This window comes from Staurois parvus, unplaced genomic scaffold (genome assembly GCF_062004578.1).
Source record: "Staurois parvus isolate SC_StPar_1 unplaced genomic scaffold, SC_StPar_1.0 ptg003269l, whole genome shotgun sequence".
NCBI lineage: Eukaryota > Metazoa > Chordata > Amphibia > Anura > Ranidae > Staurois > Staurois parvus.
The window spans coordinates 41,603-56,962 of record NW_028321065.1 but is presented as its reverse complement, the minus strand read 5'-3'; the positions used below and the strand labels follow the sequence as shown (position 1 = coordinate 56,962).

At 49.6% G+C, this 15,360-nt stretch overlaps 1 long non-coding RNA gene across 1 annotated transcript; it reads left to right on the top strand.

The window, feature by feature from the left end:
• The first annotated feature begins 1,819 nt into the window (after nucleotides 1-1,819).
• LOC149428391 (uncharacterized) lies at nucleotides 1,820-13,235 on the top strand. Its single transcript, XR_016310739.1, has 3 exons — nucleotides 1,820-2,059; nucleotides 7,491-7,727; nucleotides 11,822-13,235. It is a non-coding gene; the product is annotated as an uncharacterized LOC149428391 (long non-coding RNA).
• The last annotated feature ends 2,125 nt before the right edge of the window (nucleotides 13,236-15,360 follow it).

Sequence of the window (15,360 nt, the reverse complement as noted above, 5' to 3'; positions counted from 1 at the left end):
ATGTACGGAGGGTGTACTGAGGTGTACGTGTGCTGCACTGTGTATACCAGCAATGGGCAAACTATGGCCCGCGGGCCGTATACGGCCCGGCGGACCTTTTAATCCGGCCCGCGGAGCTAGGCTCCCCTCACAGTCCGCCCTGAAGACTGGTGTAGCATGAAAATCTGTCTCCTATGAGGATCTGTCCCCCTCGACGTATCTGCCGCATGTGCCGGAGATCGCCGATCGGCTGCTAATGCCTGAAACTGGCACATGCGCAGATACGTCAAGGGGGACAGATCCTCATAGGAGACAGATTTTCATGCTACACCGGAACGGCGCGGGAACACGGCGAGAGGAACGCGCGGAGCAAAGGTAAGTGAATTGACACAGGGGGGACTTGGGGACTTAATATGGGGGATGAACTACTATATGGGGGATGAATTACTATATGGGGGATGAATTACTATATGGGGGATGTATTACTATAGGGGATGAATTGCTATAGGGGGGATGAATTACTATGGGGGATGAATTACTATGGGGGATGAATTGCTATAGGGGGATGAATTACTATGGGGGATGAATTACTATGGGGGATGAATTACTATATGGGGGATGAATTACTATATGGGGGATGAATTACTATATGGGGGATGAATTACTATGGGGGATGAATTACTATGGGGGATGAATTACTATATGGGGGATGAATTACTATATGGGGGATGTATTACTATAGGGGATGAATTGCTATAGGGGGGATGAATTACTATAGGGGGGATGAATTACTATAGGGGGGATGAATTACTATAGGGGGGATGAATTACTATATGGGGGATGAATTACTATATGGGGGATGTATTACTATATGGGGGATGTATTACTATAGGGGATGAATTGCTATAGGGGGGATGAATTACTATAGGGGGGATGAATTACTATATGGGGGACGAATTACTATATGGGGGACGAATTACTATATGGGGGACGAATTACTATATGGGGGAATATTACTATACTTACTATGGATGACACATACACATCATTCATCTACTCTTGGTCCAGCCCCCGAATCCAGTATATGAACCCATTGCGGCCCTCAAGTCAAAAAGTTTGCCCACCCCTGGTGTATACTGACATGTATGGAGGGTGTACTGAGGTGTACGTGTGCTGCACTGTGTATACTGACATGTACGGAGGGTGTACTGAGGTGTACGTGTGCTGCACTGTGTATACTGACATGTACGGAGGGTGTACTGAGGTGTACGTGTGCTGCACTGTGTATACTGACATGTACGGAGGGTGTACTGAGGTGTACGTGTGCTGCACTGTGTATACTGACATGTACGGAGGGTGTACTGAGCTGTACGTGTGCTGCACTGTGTATACTGACATGTACGGAGGGTGTACTGAGCTGCACTGTGTATACTGACATGTACGGAGGGTGTACTGAGGTGTACGTGTGCTGCACTGTGTATACTGACATGTACGGAGGGTGTACTGAGCTGTTCGTGTGCTGCACTGTGTATACTGACATGTACGGAGGGTGTACTGAGCTGTACGTGTGCTGCACTGTGTATACTGACATGTACGGAGGGTGTACTGAGCTGCACTGTGTATACTGACATGTACGGAGGGTGTACTGAGGTGTACATGTGCTGCACTGTGTATACTGACATGTACGGAGGGTGTACTGAGGTGTACGTGTGCTGCACTGTGTATACTGACATGTATGGAGGGTGTACTGAGGTGTACGTGTGCTGCACTGTGTATACTGACGTACGGATGTGTAAATCTAATCCGGTTTCCATGTTTTCTCTATAGAGATGAATGGCGTTGTGAAGATTGAACCCAAGGATGACAGAGTGACCCTCACCACTGACATGGAGAATGTGACAAAGCTGACCTGGAAGAATTTCGACGTCCCCCTATTTGATTGGACGGTCTCAGGTCTCAAGTTCCACACCAATAACATCTCTGTGGAGGCGGGATTCTGTCGCTGTGAATGACGCGTTGGGAAAGGAAACCTACAGAGTAAATGTTCACAGTACTGCCAACAACACAGTCCAGGAGGAAGGTTGGTATCCAATCACCACTCTTACCTCTATCATCCCAGGGTACAGAGGGCCTACTGGTGACCAGTGAGGGGCCCTCCCATCATCCCGGGGTACAGAAAGTCTACTGGTGACCAGTGAGGGGTCCCTCCCATCATCCTGGGGTACAGAGGGTCTACTGGTGACCAGTGAGGGGTCCCTCCCATCATCCTGGGGTACAGAGGGTCTGCTGGTGACCAGTGAGGGGTCCCTCCCATCATCCTGGGATACAGAGGGTCTACTGGTGACCAGTGAGGGGTCCTTCCCATCATCCCGGGGTACAGAGGGTCTGCTGGTGAGCAGCGAGGGGTCCCTCCCATCATCCTGGGGTACAGAGGGTCTGCTGGTGAGCAGCAAGGGGTCCCTCCCATCATCCTGGGGTACAGAGGGTCTGGTGAGCAGTGAGGGGTCCCTCCCATCATCCTGGGGTAAAGAGGGTCTGGTGAGCAGTGAGGGGTCCCTCCCATCATCCCGGGGTACAGAGGGTCTGCTGGTGAGCAGTGAGGGGTCCCTCCCATCATCTTGGGGTACAGAGGGTCTGGTGAGCAGTGAGGGGTCCCTCCCATCATCCTGGGGTACAGAGGGTCTGCTGGTGAGCAGTGAGGGGTCCCTCCCATCATCCTGGGGTACAGAGGGTCTGCTGGTGAGCAGTGAGGGGTCCCTCCCATCATCCCGGGGTACAGAGGGTCTGGTGAGCAGTAAGGGGTCCCTCCCGTCATCCTGGGGTACAGAGGGTCTGGTGAGCAGTGAGGGGTCCCTCCCATCATCCTGGGGTACAGAGGGTCTGCTGGTGAGCAGTGAGGGGTCCCTCCCATCATCCTGGGGTACAGAGGGTCTGGTGAGCAGTGAGGGGTCCCTCCCATCATCCCGGGGTACAGAGGGTCTGGTGAGCAGTGAGGGGTCCCTCCCGTCATCCTGGGGTACAGAGGGTCTGGTGAGCAGTGAGGGGTCCCCTCCCATCATCCTGGGGTACAGAGGGTCTGCTGGTGAGCAGTGAGGGGTCCCTCCCATCATCCTGGGGTACAGAGGGTCTGCTGGTGAGCAGTGAGGGGTCCCTCCCATCATCCCGGGGGTACAGAGGTCTACTGGTCTACTAATTGAACTTTGGTCTCAGTAATAGAAGGTGGAAGCCCCGGCATACCTGGAACTATATCTGTGTTCATTCTGTAGCTGTCTTGGATTGGACATCATTTCAGGTCCCACAATGTTTCTTTCCATGGTGTGGCCCCGGACTGTTCTGTACATTTGTATGTCGGCCGTGTGGGGAAGCGTGTCGTCGGCCGTGTAGGGAAGCGTGTCGTCAGCACAATGCCGGGAGAAGGTATGCTGGTCCATAGTGTCACCCAGCCAATCCCCATCCGTGTCGGTTCTTCTATTCCTTAGGCCGGCCTCTCTCATCGTGTTCCTCCAGATGTTGCTGGGCGTTCCTTTAGCAATTTTGGGCCGTCCAAGAAATGACCACTGACACCAATCATCATTTAGCTTTCTATAAGGAAGGTTGGAGGGGGAGGGGATACAATTTCTTTTTTCCCCCACTGACCACCAAGGTAAGGGGCCTTTTTCTTAAAGGAGTAGTTTGCCTTTTCAAAAAAAAATGAAAAGGTGAACTAACTCCAGATATTCTTGGCCTCACTACACATACACTATATTGCCCCAGGCATTGGGCCACGGGCCTTTCCACACACATGACCTTTAAAGGCCCCCCAGTCTTAGTCCGTAGGGTTCAATATTGAGTTGGCCCCGCCCTTTCCACACACATGACCTTTAATGGCCCCCCAGTCTTAGTCCGTAGGGTTAAATGTTGAGTTGGCCCCGCCCTTTCCACACACATGACCTTTAATGGCCCCCCAGTCTTAGTCCATAGGGTTCAATACTGAGTTGGCCCCGCCCTTTGCAGCTATAACAGCTTCAACTCTTCTGGGAAGGCCGTCCACAAGGTTTAGGAGGGTGTCTATGGGAAGGTTGGACCATTCTTCCAGAAGCACATTTGTCAGGTCAGGGCACTGATGTCGGGGGAGGAGGCCTGGCTCGCAGTCTCCGCTCTAATTCATCCCAAAGGTGTTCTATGGGGTTGAGGTCAGGACTCTGTGCAGGACAGTCAAGTTCCTCCACCCCAAACTGGCTCCTCCATGTCTTTATGGACCTTGCTTTGTGCACTGGTGGGCAGTCATGTTGGAACAGGAAGGGGCCATCCCCAAACTCCTCCCACAAAGTTGTCCAAAATGTCACCTTAAGAGTTCCCTTCACTGGAACTAGGGGGCCAAGCACAACCTCTGAAAAACAACCCCACACCATAATCTCCCCTCCACCAAACTGTACACTTGGCACAATGCAGTCAGGCAAGTACTGTTCTCCTGGCCACCGCCAAACCCAGACATGTCCATCGGATTGCCAGACAGAGAAGTGTGATTGGTCACTCCAGAGAACGCGTCTCCTCTGCTCTAGAGTCCAGTGGCGGCGTGCTTTACACCACGGCATCCGACGCTTTACATTTCACTTGGTGATGGAAGGCTTGGATGCAGCTGCTCGGCCATGGAAAACCCATTCCATGAAGCTCTCTACGCACTGTTGTTGGGCTCATCTGAAGGCCACACCAAGTTTGGAGGTCTTTAGCTATTGACTCTGCAGACAGTTGGTGACTTCTGCGCACTGTGCGCTTCAGCATGCGCTGACCCCGCCCTGTCATGTGACGTGGCCTACCACTTGGTGGCTGAGTGGCTGTTGTTCCCAGTGGCTTCCACTTTGTTATAATCCCACTAACAGTTGAGCGTGGAATATTTAGTAGCCAGGAAATGTCCCGGATGGACTTATTGCCCAGGTGGCCACCTATCACGGGACCACGCTTGGAGTCACTGAGCTCCTGAGAGCGACCCATTCTTTCACCAATGTTTGTAGAAGCCGTCTGCATGCCTAGGGGATGGATTGTATACACCTGTGTCCATGGAGGGGATTGGAACACCTGAATCACATGATACGGAGGGGATTGGAACACCTGAATCACATGATACGGAGGGGATTGGAACACCTGAATCACATGATACGGAGGGGATTGGAACACCTGAATCACATGATACGGAGGGGATTGGAACACCTGAATCACATGATTGGAAGGGCGGGGCCAATACTTTTGGCAGTATAGTGTAGCTGCTGTGCTCCATGCTTCCTGTCTACCAGACTGCACATGGAAATACACAATCCTGCAAGGAGTAGATATCATAATGACACAGACTTCAGGCAAAACATCAGAAAGGAGGAAACCCAGTCTCTGGTCATATCCATGGGTTCCAGACTTCAGGCAAAGACTGGGTTTCCTCCTTTCTGATGCTTTGCCTGAAGTCTGGAACCCATGGACATGACCAAAGGAGGAAATCCAGTCTTTGGCCATGTCCTTGACTCTTAAGAGCTGTAATTCCTAAACCCCTCCCCCAATGTGGATGTACATACCCTCAAATTACACCTGAGAGTGCGCACGGTCCACCCAGATCCATCATAGAACTAGAGCTGGAATATGTTTTGGTAAATACCTGAAAAAACGAACATTGTGCCTGAATATATACGGACCGAACTGTATTGCCTTGTGGGACTGGTATGGTCTGGTCCAGGGCAGGGATCCCAAGCCTTTAGTGGTGGAGTTGGCTGTGATGGGTGAAGATTGGACCCTTCAGGGGATCCTGTAGCATTGATTGGGGAGTGCCCTTGAGCAGCCTCTAACCTGGTAGTGCCTCTTCCCAGAACAGGAAGTTCTTCATGTATTGATTTTTTTTCTTTACTGTTGGTCCTCAGGATGTTGTTTTTTGACTGTATTAGGATCTCCAGGACCATCCCAAATGCTCAATAACAGTAGCGGAAAATACGGCCAATCCCGAAGGCTCAAAGCCCCAAATGCAGGAGGCGTAGAGTTGTCCTCCGCCCCCTGCAATTACACTAGACTGAGTAAGCGGTGCAGTTATGCATAGTATGGTCGATGTCACCATGTGAGTGCTGAGAACAGCGTGTTCTGGCACGGGACTACAGGTCACAATAGTACATAATGAGGTGTGAAGAAGGCATAGGAGCTCCCGATCGCTCAAATCTGGGGTACCTCCTGGGTCACGACACCCACAGCTGGGGTACCTGGCTCAGATCACTCACAGCGGGGTACCTGGCTCAGATCACTCACAGCGGGGTACTTGCTTCGTCACGCCACTCACATCTGGGGTACCTGGCTTAGATCACTCAGTGGGGTACCTCCTGGGTCAGCCCACTCACATCTGGGTACCTGCCTCAGATCGCTCACAGCTGGAGTACCTCCTGCGTCACACCACTCAATACTGGGGTACCTTCTGGGTCACACCACTCAATACTGGGGTACCTTCTGGGTCACACCACTCACAGCTTGGATACCTTCTGGGTCAGACCGCTCACAGCTGGGGTACCTCCTGCGTCACACCACTCAATACTGGGGTACCTTCTGGGTCACACCACTCACAGCTTGGATACCTTCTGGGTCAGACCGCTCACATCTGGGGTACCTTCTGGGTCAGACCGCTCACAGCTGGGATACCTTCTGGGTCAGACCACTCACAGCTGGGGTACCTTCTGGGTCAGACCGCTCACAGTTGGGATACCTGGCTCATATCGTTCACAGCTGAGTACCTCCTGGGTCAAGACCACTCATAGCTGGGTACCTCCTGGGTCAAGACCACACATAGCTGGGTACCTCCTGGGTCAAGACCACTCATAGCTGGGTACCTCCTGGGTCAAGACCACTCATAGCTGGGTACCTCCTGGGTCAAGATCACTCATAGCTGGGTACCTCCTGGGTCAAGACCACACATAGCTGGGTACCTCCTGGGTCACACCACTCACAGCTGGGTACCTCCTGGATCAGACCGTTTACAGCTGGGTACCTCCTGGGTCACACCACTCACAGCTGGGTACCTCCTGGGTCACACCACTCACAGCTTGGATACCTCCTGGGTCACACCACTCACAGCTTGGATACCTCCTGGGTCAGACCAATCACAGCTTGGATACCTCCTGGGTCAGACCAATCACAGCTGGGTTCCTTTTGGTCAGTCTGTCTTACTACAAGGCGGATAATAGCAATGAAATGCACCGCCTGCAGCTGCATGTACCTATCTGAACTCATCAGAAGTTGGTGATTGAGTTTGGCCCCTTCCACATTCTGCACATCCCTATTGATCTGTAAGGCTGACATTCACATTGCTGGACCAATTTGCAGAGTCTTGATTTCCTACGTAAAGTCAATATTTTGATACTCCAGATTGTTGCCGGGTTCAAAGGGGATTCTCCGGGAGACCTTTTCACGTATGTAGTGTCCTTGTTGCTTTTTGTACATTATCTGGTTGGGGACATCACAGTAATGTTAGGTTTACTTTACGTTCATGTCATAATATGTCTTCCCCTCTACAGGCCGCCTGGAGAGCCAGCCCATCGGCAGCATCACATTTCACCCCATTAACATGGCCAACAAGGCTGAGATCAACTGGGAGAAGGACGATAAGGTGATGGACGGAGAAGACAAGCGCATTAAGTATGGTCCAAATGGTGACCTCACAATAAACAATGTGACTTCTGAGGATAAAGGCAGATATTCCGTCCAATGTGGAGATCGGAACCTGGAGCAGGTGTTCTTCCTTGATTTGTAAGGTGAGTGTGAGGGTGTCACCTTCATATCCACGTCATTCTGCGACCAATGAGAGTGTGGGGGTGTCACTTCCATATCTACATCATTCTACGACCAATGAGAGTGTGGGGGTGTCACCTCCATATCTACCTCATTTTTCAACCAATGAGAGTGTGGGGGTGTCACTTCCATATCTACATCATTCTATGACCAATGAGAGTGTGGGGGTGCCACCTCCATATCTACCTCATTTTTCGACCAATGAGAGTGTGGGGGTGCAACCTCCATAGCTACGTCATTGTATGACCAATGAGAGTGTGGGGGTGCAACCTCCATAGCTACGTCATTGTATGACCAATGAGAGTGTGGGGGTGCAACCTCCATAGCTACGTCATTGTATGACCAATGAGAGTGTGGGGGTGCAACCTCCATACCTACGTCGTACGACCAATGAGAGTGTGGGGGTGCAACCTCCATATCTACGTCATTCTACAACCAATGAGAGTGTGGGGGTGTCACATCCATGTCATTCTACAACCAATGAGAGTGTGGGGGTGTCACCTCCATATCCACGTCATTCTACGACCAGTGAGAGTGTGGGGGTGTCACCTCCATATCCACGTCATTCTACCACCAGTGAGAGTGTGGGGGTGTCACCTCCATATCCACGTCATTCTACGACCAGTGAGAGTGTGGGGGTGTCACCTCCATATCCACGTCATTCTACGACCAGTGAGAGTGTGGGGGTGTCACCTCCATATCCACGTCATTCTATGACCAGTGAGAGTGTGGGGGTGTCACCTCCCTATCCACGTCATTCTACAACCAATGGGAGTGTGGGGGTGTCACCGCCATATCTACGTCATTCTACAACCAATGGGATTGTGGGGGTGTCACCTCCATATCTACAACCAATGAGAGTGTGAGGGTGTCACCTCCATATATACGTCATTCTACAACCAATGGGATTGTGGGGGTGTCACCTCCATATCTACAACCAATGAGAGTGTGGGGGTGTCACCTCCATATATACGTCATTCTACCACCAATGAGAGTGTGGGGGTGTTACCTCCATATCTACGTCATTCTACGACCAATGAGAGTGTGGGGGGGGGGGTGTATTCAACTGACTTTGAGACCTTCAAATCCATGGCTTAAATGGGAAGCTCATGGAAGGAGCGAAGCGTTCAAGGTTCACAAGGAACAAGGCAAGGTTGTCTAAGTGGTCAGACAGGGCCCCGTCCAGCATCTCCGAGTGGCCAGACACCGTAGAGGTTGCAGGTTAAAATCCAGGTCCTGACACTTCCTTTCATTCTAACGTCGTCATGGCCTTTCACCTCTAGCAGGACATTGTTCTTCTGTTCCTCTGTCTCTTCCTGTTCATCAGAAGATCTTCCTCCTTTGCCTGGATGGACTTCATGCTGTGCAGACTTACCTCGCAGCTCATATATCATCATTCCTCATGTCCCTGTAAGGGGGACTCTGCTTCCCATCACACCATCTCTCAGTGGCTCAGGCAATCCAACATTCCTAAGGATCTGGTTCAACCCTTTCCTGTGAAGGCACATTGTTCGATCTGTGGGCACTTCTTGGGCATTTTGGCATCAGGCTACTGTTGGCCAGATCTGCAAGGCTGTCTTCTTCACGCGTTCTCAAAGTTCTTTCATGCGGGTGTCCAGACCTCATCCAAGGCTAGCTTCCATAAGTCCCTGTAGGTAGCTTTTTGAGGCAGTCCCTGGTTTTGTTTTTGCATGGTCCGCCCAACAGTTGGCTGCTTCGGGACATGCCGACCGTCTCTAAATTCCTCTATCTCAATAGACAATGGAAACAAAATGGGAATTTTATACTTGCGTATACAATTCTTGAAGACCATAGAGGAACACAGGACCCACCATTCTGTGTTATCGATCGTGCTCTTGGTACTGCTTTGCCATAGATCAAGGTTGTGTTGGGAGCGGAGGTCATGTTGGACTGGACCACTATTTTTTTTTGTTTGCCAGTGTCCAGTCCTCCTGTAGGTGGCTGTGTAATCTGACAGTTCCTGAACTCCTGTGTCCCTCAATGGTCTCCAAGACATGGTCTTCACAATATTGAATATCAGCCATAGTTTTATGATCACCCACCTAATATTGAGTAGGTCCCCCTTTTGCTGCCAAAACAGCCCTGACCCATCTCACCATGGACTCCACTACACCTCTGATGGTACGCTGTGGTAACTGGCACCAAGCTGTTAGTAGCAGATCCTTTAAGTCCTCTAAGTTGGGAGGTGGGGCCTCCATGGATCGGACTTGTTCTTCCAGCACTTCCCACAGATTCTCGATTTGGATTGAGAACTGGGAAATTTGAAGGCCAACGCAACACCTCAAATTCATTGTTCTGTTCCTCAAACCATTCTTGAGCCATTTTTGCAGTGTGGCAGAGTGCATTATCCTGCTGAAAAAGCCCTCTGCCATCAAGGAAGACCGTTTTCATGAAGGGGTGGACTTGGTCACCCACAATGTTTTTAGGTAGGTGGTACGTGTCAAGCAGCATCCACATGAATGGCAGGAGGAGCCAAGGTTTTCCAGCAGAACATTTCCCAAAGCATCACACTGTCTCCGCCGGCTTGTCTTCTTTCCATACTCTATCCTGGTGCCACCTCTTCCCCAGGTAAGTGACGCACACCCACCCAGCCATCCACATAATGGAAAAGAAAATGTCATTCATCAGATGAGGCCACCTTCTTCCATTGCCCTGTGGTCCAGTTCTGTCCTGCTGCTCCCTCCAATCACAAAATACAAAGGCTTCTGTGAATGGGCAGCAGATAGGAGGGTTGGGCATAGCTGCTCTGTGGGGTTCTCCTCCAGAGGAAGAAGGCTTATAGCTTGCCTTCACTTTTTACAGGGAGGCGTCGCCACCCCCCAGGCAGAAGGGACACCATGGTTGTCAGCAGCCACCATCGGGAGGGGGGTACCCCCACCTGTCCCACTGCCCCCCTCCAATCACAAAATAAAAACGCCTCTGTGAATGGGCAGCAGAGAGGAGAGTTGGCCATAGCTGCTTTGTGGTGTTCTCCAGAAGAAGGCTTATAGCATGCCTTCAATTTTTACAGGGGGGGCGTCGCCACCCCCCCCAGGTAGAAGGGACACCATAGGGGGGAAGGGGGAGGCTGTGCTGCTGCCCCCCTCCAATCACAAAATTCAAAGGCCTCTGTGAATGGGCAGAAGAGAGGAGGGTTGGGTATATATGCTCTGTGGTGGTCTCCTCCAGAAGAAGGCTTCTAGTGTGCATTCACTTTTTACAGGGGGGCCTCACCACCTCTCAGGCAGAAGAGACACCATGGTTGTGAGTGGCCACCATCGGGAGGGGGGTACCCCCGCCTGTCCCGCTGCCCCCCTGCAATCACAAAATACAAAGGCCTGTGTGAATGGGCAGCAGAGAGGAGGGGTGGGCATAGCTACTCTGTGGTGTTCTCCTCCAGAAGAAGGCTTATAGCATGCCTTCACTTTTTACAGGGGGGCCTCACCACCCCCCAGGTACAAGGGACACCATGGGAGGGGGGAAAGGGGGAGGCTGTGCACCTGCCTGTCCTGCTGCACCCCTCCAATAACAAAATACAAAGGCCTCTGTGAATGGGCAGCAGAGAGGAGGGGTGGGCATAGCTTCTCTGTGGTAGTCTCCTCCAGAAGAAGGCTGTTCCATGGGGGTGTGGGAGGAAACCCATGCAAACACAGGGAGAACATGCAGTTGATCTCCTTGCCAGGAACCAAACCAAAGACCTCAGTGCTGTTAGGCGGAAGTGCTCACCACTCAACCATAAAATTCCAGGCCGTCATGGTTCATCAATCCAATTGGTGGAAGGCTTCAGGGATGGCAGTGACGTGGCCAGAGTCGCTCCGTGTATTTGTTGGATCCTGAGGTGGAGCCGGGCTTGGGTTTGGGTTGTTTTATATCACGTTGGCTACAGGTAGCCGGGTGACCCGGTAATAGAAGGCCGGCAGATTTGCATGTTCAGATGTTTGCTGTGTCTGTTCCCAACAACTACCGCCCCCCCAATGACTGTTTCATATTTGTTGACTGATGTTCCTCCAGCTCACCGTGACACCTCCCTGAATTTTCATCGTTTCCTTCTTTTTAGGATGGAATCACATGAAGGCCCCGACAGTTTGTAATGTGAAATTGTTTCAGCTGAAGGACGTTTCCGGACCAAAAAGGACACCAAAAATGGCTCCTCGCCTCCACCATGACGCAGTATTGTCCTATAAGCCTTGAAGAAAACATATTGACGTTGTTTGTTTGTTTTTTCTGCTTGTTTTTGTACTTCTTTATCCTGCTAATTTTATATGACCATTTAATGTGATAATCTACAGCTTGCCAACCGTGCCGCCATATTGTGACTTGTGACCCGCAATGATGGCTGGTGCTGTCCTCCTGGATGTGGATGCATTTGGGGCTGGAATTGTAGAAGGGGGTGGTGGGGGGTGGGGGTGTCTTCGCTGCTCAGTCAGCCATTGGAATTCTTTGTGGAACAATAGATTGGGATAATGAGGATGTTGAACTTGGATCATCCAATGTGAGGGTTACAGGCACAGTACGAAGAGGAACTCGGCCCAGTGGACAATGGGTGGAACTGGAGGTGGGAAACTGAAGATGATGGGCTGGTGGAACTGGAGGTGGGACACCTGAAGATGATGGGCTGGTGGAACTGGAGGTGGGACACCTGAAGATGATGGGCTGGTGGAACTGGAGGTGGGACACCTGACGTTGAGGGGCTGGTGGAACTGGAGGTGGGACACCTGACGTTGAGGGGCTGGTGGAACTGGAGGTGGGACGCCTGACGTTGAGGGGCTGGTGGAACTGGAGGTGGGACGCCTGAAGTTGAGGGGCTGGTGGAACTGGAGGTGGGACACCTGAAGATGATGGGCTGGCGGAACTGGCGGTGGACATTGAGGTTGATGGGTGGAACTGAAGGACGCAGAGATTGAGGGGTGGGACCTGGGAAGGACACCGATTGTCCACTCCTTGGTGGGAATGTTTTTCCCAGCAGGAGCAAATTGGATCGTGCTTTGCTGGGTTTTTTGCCTTCCACTGGATCAACTGTGGGTGGAGGATTATAACTTTTTTTTTTTTTTTTTCATGGTTGAACTGGATGGACTTTTGTCTTTTTTCAGCCAGACTAACTATGTATGGCACAGCACCACAGCCAATCATCTCATCACACCACCATGTGTGCCTCCATCTTTCTTTGTGTCCCAGAGAAGAGCACGTGCTGTCCTTCTCCTGGAGGCCACTGGAGGTCTCCATCATGGGAAGGTTTTGAGACTCCATTTTATATTGCTATGTTAATTATTTTAATCTTTTTTTTTTTTTTTTTTCATCCTTCCCCATCCCCCTCACCCCCCTCCCTCTCCCCATCCCCCTCCCGTTTCCCTTCTTTCCCCCATTAATGAAGAACAGGACACTTGTAAGTTATTATTTGTATTTGAGATGACGTGATTCCTGTAACAGTTATAAGATGTTTATACAATTTGTAAACCCGTCTCAAAAAACAATTGTCTGCTTGAGGCCGTGTCCATGTCATCCATCTTCATGTGATCAGATCCGCCCCCGAGGAACCGTTCCTAGAGCAGCTGGCTATGGGGTCAAGCAGGTTCGGTCTCCATTGACACACAAAGCCAACGGCTCGGCCCCGCCCCATTTTTCTCCTCGGCTCACTGGCTGTGATTATGGGATAGCCGAGACTCCATTTCCAGGTAGGGGGCGCTTCGCCGTCATTCGCGGCCGTGGCTGTCAATCACCGGGTCCCGGCCGGTGATTGCCAAGCATCTCCGACTGGGACAAGAACTGTTTGTAAACAAAACAGTTCTCCTCCCTGTCTGCTCAGGTGCACAGCACAGCCATCCACAGCAGTGTGATTATGGTGAAGCACACAGGCCCCACCCCCTAGTAAAACAGACCCCGCCCCCTAGTAAAACACTCCCAGCACACAGGTAACCCTTTGATGGCCCCTCATGTTAACCCCTTCCTGCCCAGTGCCATTAGTACAGTTTTTTTTTTTTTTTTTTTTTTTTTTTGTTTAGCACTGATCACTGTATTGGTGTCACTGGGAATGTCAGTGACACCGAGTCAGTCCCCCCGTGTCAGAATGCCCGCCGCAGTCCCGCTATAAGTCACTGATCGCCGCCATTACTAGTAAAAATAAAAAATCCCCGTATCTATCCCGCCATTTATTGACGCTATAACTTTCACGTAAACCAATTAATTTCATGTATTGGGATATTTTTTTTTTTAGCAGACATGGAGCGGAATACATTTTGGCCTAAATTTGAGAAAATTTGATTTTTTTTAAATTTTTTTTCTGGAAATGTTTTATAGCAAAAGTAAAAAAAAAAAAAAAATATATATATATATATATATATATATATATATATATATATATATATATATATATATAAGCAGCACTGATCACTGTATTGGTGTCACTTTAAAAAAATTATATAAAATCCCAGTATTTATACCGCCATTTGTAGACGCTGTAACTTTCATGTAAACCAATTAATTTCACGTACTGGGATTTTCTTTTTTTTTTTTTAGCAAAGACACGGAGCAGAATACATTTTGGCCTAAATTTGACAAAATTTGATTTTGTTTAAATTTTTAATGGAAATGTTTTATAGCAAAAAGTCAAATATATACTTTTTTTTTTCAAAATTGTTTCTTTTTCTATTAGCACTGATCACTGTATTGGTGTCACTGGGGATGTCAATGACACCAAGTCAGTCAGTCAGTCCCCCCCCCCCCCCAGTGTCAGAATGTCCGCAGCTAGAAGTCGCCGCTAGCCGCCATTACTAGTAAAAAATTTTTAAACAATTTTAAAAATCCCAGTATCTATCCCGCCATTTGTAGACGCTATAACGTTCACGCAAATCGATTAATTTACACGTATCGGGATTTTTTTTTTTTTTAGCAAAGACACGGAACAGGAGACATTTTGGCCTAAATTTGACAAAATGTGATTTTTTTTTTTAGCCACTTCCCATCCAGCCCATGTACATAAACGGCGGGATGGGAGCAGTGCAGGTGCTTCCTGGGAGTTTGCAGCACCGCGATCCGGTGCCCGCTGTGTCCTCCGGAACACCGATCGTGGTACGGGACCTTTGTACGAGGTCCCAATCATGTGATCACTGATTGGCCAATCAGTGATCACATGCAGAGTAGTAAGCAAGATGTCACGTCTGACATCATTGCTTACTACGTGTGAAATCTGTGAATGATCACGGAGATCACATGGTACAGGGCCATTCACAACAGCCTTGTACCATGTGACAAGCTGTGACCAATCACAGCTCTCAGTATTTCTCAATGGCTGCAAGAATGCAGCCAGAGAGAAGGAGAAATTGTTTATACAGCCTAGGGTTTTAAAAAAAAAATCTTCATCACCCCCCCACAAGTAGTTTGTTGTCACCATGGTGTTACAGTATGTAAAAAAAAAAATATAAAAATGTACAAAAAATTTTTGAAAAATTATTATTTTTGGTTATAAACTAATTTGGGTTATTGTTTTTTTACTAAAAAGATGACATCTGAATACATTTTGGCCACGATTTATGAAGAAAGATTATTTATTTGCAAAATTTTATAAGAAAAACACTTTTTTTCCAAAATGTTTGGACTTTT